This window comes from Gouania willdenowi, unplaced genomic scaffold (assembly GCF_900634775.1).
Source record: "Gouania willdenowi unplaced genomic scaffold, fGouWil2.1 scaffold_85_arrow_ctg1, whole genome shotgun sequence".
Classification (NCBI taxonomy): domain Eukaryota; kingdom Metazoa; phylum Chordata; class Actinopteri; order Blenniiformes; family Gobiesocidae; genus Gouania; species Gouania willdenowi.
The window spans coordinates 1102688-1107807 of NW_021145250.1; positions in this window are offsets into that span (position 1 = coordinate 1102688).

Here is a 5120-nt window from a genome sequence, read left to right on the forward strand (position 1 = left end):
TGTTGGTCTCCATCTTTTAAAAGCTGTCGTTTTTCCTCAAAAAAAAGTTTCTTTATCGTCTCTAGCGCTGTCATCCTGACTGTAGTGTTATCCTGCCCACTAGCTAGAGAACGTAGCAGCAGCCACACTGGATCAATTCACTAATGCACTGTGAACGTACGTATAGCATTTAGCATAGCACGGTTACGTCCAAAGGCAGCGTAGAGAGCTGCCTTTGGACGTAAATGGTTTTCATCTTAGTGAACTGACTGCACATGTGCAAACACATAAAAACACGCTATGGGAACAGAGGCAGAGGAGCAACGTGCCTCTGGGAGGGGGCGTGGCCTCCCTCTGCCTTACAGCGTAGTGAGATTGTGCAGCTGTTCCAGGAAATAGCGATGTTTAGTAATTTGGGCTATGAAACGCACAAAATACTGACACTTTCAAACTTACAGGTACTGTAGGCTATTGGAAATGGAAAAATAAATAATTTATAATTATAAGATAATTAAAACAAATAATCAAAATATCAATTCACCCTTGGGTAGGCACTGCCTACCTTGCCTACCCTGATTGTATGTCACTGTATATTTATATATTATTACTGAATAGTACTTTATGACATGTAGTGAAATAGCATTAGGGTGTTCAGCTTTATGTGCAGCAGGTATCAAAGAAAGAAGGTAAATAATAATAAATGAGCATTTAACGACAACCTAATGCTATATAAACACAGCCACTAAAACAAAGTTAGCTCGCTAAGCTAACGTACCTCTGACCAAGTGGTCGCTACAGCATCAGCAGACTCTGCTCCTCCTGACCACAGACGTAGGCTTAAAATACACTTTTTACAACGTTGTTCTGTGAGCTTTATAAATTTCTCACCTTTGTGAACAACAATCTTTGGTACTCTATAAAATCTATTTTCCTTTTTCTTGGTTATAATGATTGGAGCAGCCGTAAACTACACAAAATATGGGCATTTTGATGATTTCAGACGACAAATTCTCAAGTTTCCTGCTCTCCACCAGAATTTAGCGCTCTCGCTTTGTCGCGATGCAGCAATGTGAGTGATGTCACGTGACTCAACAGAGCAGGTCATAGACATATACACACAACAACAGCTCTAGGGTACGTTCAATAGCACAAATGCTAAACAATTACACCACAGTTTGTTATATCTATGTAGCAGACAATGTAACGTAGTATTGTTACTTGAAACTAAATGTACTTAAGTAAAAGTAAAATTACAGATTTTAGAAGTACATAAAAAAGCTACTCAATTACAGTAATGAGTAAATGTAATTCGTTACTTCTTCCAACCTTTTAGCGTTCATTTCATCCTTTAAATAAACGTTTAAACATTTTGCTCATCATTTAACTATTTAATATTTTGTCTGCATTCCCTCATGTTTGGTGAATTTTGAATAAATGGGAGCGTTTTTAATTGAATGACAACTATAAAAAAAGATATGTATTTTATTTTGAAGAGGATGAATCTTCAAGATATGAGATAATAAATGAGACACATTGTAAATATGATGACACAGGATGAGAGAAAGATAAGATGTACACTGTGTTAAAGGTGATGCTTGTATTTTTGTAATAAACCTTCAGAAACCTCACATCTGTTGGTCTGTGGGAAAGTTTCTGCCATCACTGTTAAATGTGTGAGTCGTCATTAGTTTAAATGTAAAAAAAAAAAACTCACTACATGTCCCAGCATGCACTAGTGACTTTGTTTTCCTGTCTTTCTTTAGATCAGCCACAGGCAGGGGTTGTTCTACTAATGATGACCAATCATTAGTTTGACTTAAACTAAACTAATATTATTATTATGTTAAATAATGATGTGGATATTTGTTTAGTGTATATAATATGATATATTAATATGGATATTTATATGGATATATATGTATAGAGTAATATACAAATAGGTACAATATATATATTTGGATATTGTGTATATATAATATTAGCAGTAATATAAAATAAGAAGAGTTAAAACAGGTAAGGATGATATAGTACAATTTGCCCTATTTCATTATTAAACTTGTGTATTTGTTTCTTTTTTAATTTTTCAATTATTTTACATTTTCTGATTAAAATTAATTCATTAATTAGATACTGTTTTGTTTTGTAAGAATACCAATATAATGATTTAATTATGGATTGTATTTGTTTTATTTATCAGTATTTGCACAACAGCTGCAGTAACACCTCACCACCAACAGATGGAGCCAGAGAGTCTCACACACACACACACACACACACACACACACACACACACACACAGAACATGAGGTTGTCAAACAGTAAACTCTCAAGTCTGTGTGTGTGTTTGTGTGTGTGTGTGCGTGCGTGCGTGTGTGTGTGTGCGTGCGTGCATGTGTGTGTTGAACACCGTGTGTTGTTGTGTTTGAGAGACAAATATTAACTTTGTCCAAAGTGCATTGAAGTCAAAATCAGCAGAGGTCTCAGCTTCAACCAACCGCCACCATTGTTTCAACCAATCAGCACGCACCGCAGTCACACACTCACTAACCACTCACTAACTAGTCCTACAGTCACTAATCACTCACTAACTAGTCCTACTCATCACTAATCACTCACTAACTAGTCCTACACATCACTAATCACTCACTAACTAGTCCTACACATCACTAATCACTCACTAACTAGTCCTACACATCACTAATCACTCACTAACTAGTCCTACACATCACTAATCACTCAGTAACTAGTCCTACAGTCACTAATCACTCACTAACTAGTCCTACACATCACTAATCACTCACTAACTAGTCCTACACATCACTAATCACTCACTAACTAGTCCTACAGTCACTAATCACTCACTAACTAGTCCTACACATCACTAATCACTCACTAACTAGTCCTACACATCACTAATCACTCACTAACTAGTCCTACAGTCACTAATCACTCACTAACTAGTCCTACAGTCACTAATCACTCACTAACTAGTCCTACAGTCACTAATCACTCACTAACTAGTCCTACTCATCACTAATCACTCACTAACTAGTCCTACAGTCACTAATCACTCACTAACTAGTCCTACACATCACTAATCACTCACTAACTAGTCCTACAGTCACTAATCACTCAGTAACTAGTCCTACAGTCACTAATCACTCACTAACTAGTCCTACACATCACTAATCACTCACTAACTAGTCCTACACATCACTAATCACTCACTAACTAGTCCTACAGTCACTAATCACTCACTAACTAGTCCTACACATCACTAATCACTCACTAACTAGTCCTACACATCACTAATCACTCACTAACTAGTCCTACAGTCACTAATCACTCAGTAACTAGTCCTACACATCACTAATCACTCACTAACTAGTCCTACACATCACTAATCACTCACTAACTAGTCCTACACATCACTAATCACTCACTAACTAGTCCTACACATCACTAATCACTCACTAACTAGTCCTACACATCACTAATCACTCACTAACTAGTCCTACACATCACTAATCACTCACTAACTAGTCCTACAGTCACTAATCACTCACTAACTAGTCCTACAGTCACTAATCACTCACTAACTAGTCCTACACATCACTAATCACTCACTAACTAGTCCTACACATCACTAATCACTCACTAACTAGTCCCACAGTCACTAATCACTCACTAACTAGTCCTACACATCACTAATCACTCACTAACTAGTCCTACAGTCACTAATCACTCACTAACTAGTCCTACACATCACTAATCACTCACTAACTAGTCCCACAGTCACTAACTAGTGGTATAGTAGTGAGTAGCTAGTTAGCGTAGCATAGATTACATTTGCAGTATAAAAAAAAATTTTAAAAAAAAAATCAGTATTCTGCCCCTAGTGGTGACAAAGGGTTTCAGGGGTTTTTTGTTGTTTTATTTTATGAGTGTGATATTGTTTTGTGTTTTAGATTAAATTAGACTGGACTAGACTAGACTAGACTATACTGGACTCAATTAAATTATGTTTGATCAGATTAGTTAAGAGTATTTTAAATCAGATTATATTAAATTAGAATAGAATAGATTACATCAGATTAGAACAGATTTGATCAGAATATTTTAGATCTGATTATATTAGATTAGGTTACAGTTTGATTGGATTGGCTCATATTAGGTTAGATCTGATCAGATCAGATTAGATTCTGCTTCATTGTTGTGGTGTTGAGTAAAACAATGAAATACAGTTTATCATTAGATTATAAATGTGTTTATGATCACTGTACAGTAATAGATCTATTACAAACAACCATAGGGTGTTATGGACAAAACTGTTCTCCAGCTGGATGGTTCACACACACAGACATATATATATATATTTACATGATATCTCATATATTGAGAATGAACCACTGATCGTCTGGTTTTTAATCGCTCTGTCCTTCCTTTGTTTGCTCCATTAGTGCCGTGTGTGTGTGTGTGTGTGTGTGTGTGTGTGTGTGTGTGTGTGTGTGTGTGTGTGTGTGTGTGTGTGTGTGTGTGTGTGTGTGTGTGTGTGTGTGTGTGTGTGGTCCTCAGGTGACGGATGTGCTTCAGATTCTATGAACTCTGTGTTCCTGTTCAGTCTCTTTGAGAATCACTGAAGTGTTTCAGTCACGCTGCAGCACACACACACACACACACACACACACACACACACACACACACACACACACACACACACACACACACACACACACACACACACACACACACACACACACACACACACACACACTGCCTCTGTGGGAATCAAACCATCAAAGACAGAATAAAGGGTAAATCCATCTGTTTAACCTTAATAACTCCAGCTCTGTTGTGTTGTGTAAGTCACTGATTACTTCATGGAAACTTTAATTCTATTACTTTTGTAACTTTGGTTCAACTAGGTCTGACTTGTTGAATCCTGAATTTGTTTGTACAAAAGCGTTGACAGTGGTCATTTATGATGTGTTGGTGTCTCAGCTACGAGTAACTAATTGGGTTTAATTTTAGGAAGATTACTTAAACTTATATTCCACAGTAACTTCTATTTTACAAAGTCAGACTTGTTAAATCCTGAATTTTAGTATCAACAAAAACTATGTGTGAGCGGTTAAACAGTG